The following is a 1155-nucleotide window of genomic DNA, read 5'->3' on the forward strand; positions in this document are numbered from 1 at the left end:
CATATAAATGATGTAGGCTTGGGAAGATAGTAGGAGGGTTTCAAGAGTAAAAGGCAACAGAGATCAATACTGTATATAAATAACCTTGTAATTGCATTCATAGAGTGGCTGACTTAAAGCTTCTAATGGTTGTGCTCATAGTGAAGTGATTAAAGGAGAGAAATGTGTACCTGAGTGAGAAAGTGAGAAAGTGGTTGGAGAAACAGGCGTGATGATCTCACTCGGCAGTGAGGGATTGCTAATGGGCTGATTGCCAAAAGGAGCCAGCTCGGAATTGAAAGGGTAGTAACTGAAACATTGGGTGTATTTCTAAGGTAGTTATGTTCATAAATTTGGTCTTTTGGGGGGTGGAATTTTAAAATTTGTTCTTTGCATTTTTATGTCTCATGAGTTTACTTTAAAGAATATGGATTGCAAGTTGGATGGTTGTACCCTTTAGATGCTATGAAATTGGTTGCAACTCATAGGGGTTCTATGTACAAAATGAATCATTGGTACTGCACTATCCTCAAAGTTATTTTTGAACCCATTGTTGTAGCCACTGTGTTAATCCATCTTGTACAAGGTTTTCCTCCCTCCCTCCCTCCCTCCCTCCCTCCCTTCCTTCCTTCCTTCCTTCCTTCCTTCCTTTCTTTTTGCTGCTCTCCTTCTTAACCAAGCATGGGGTTGTTTTCCATGATCTCGCCTGTCCAAAGTACTGGAGAAGAAATCTTGCTACTTTTGCTCCTAAGTAGCATTTTGGTTATCTGGCACATCACTGCCATCGAATCAATGCTGTCTGACAGCAATCCTATATGGCAGGATAGAACTGCCCACGTGAGTTTCTGAGATGGTACCCCTTTATGGGAATAGAAAGCCTCCTCTTTCTCCTGAGAAGCAACTGGTGGTGTCAAACTGCTAACTTCCAGATTGCAGTCCAACACATCTTCCAAATTCGTCCTGTCTTTTTATTTTCTGTACTTTTTTATTTTAGTCACCTTACAATATTAAGTCTTTTTTAACAAACTCCCTGTTCAAATTCCTTGCCCATATCTGCTCTTTGTTTGTCTTTTCAATTTCTTGATGGTCTCTTTTGAAAACACGAAAGTTTAAATTATGATGTAGTCTGATTACTCTATTATTTCATATTTCAAAATTATGAATTAGTTAAAGATC

This window comes from Echinops telfairi, unplaced genomic scaffold (genome assembly GCF_000313985.2).
Source record: "Echinops telfairi isolate 266 unplaced genomic scaffold, ASM31398v2 ScPeMD7_9;HRSCAF=40, whole genome shotgun sequence".
Taxonomy (NCBI): Eukaryota; Metazoa; Chordata; class Mammalia; order Afrosoricida; family Tenrecidae; genus Echinops; species Echinops telfairi.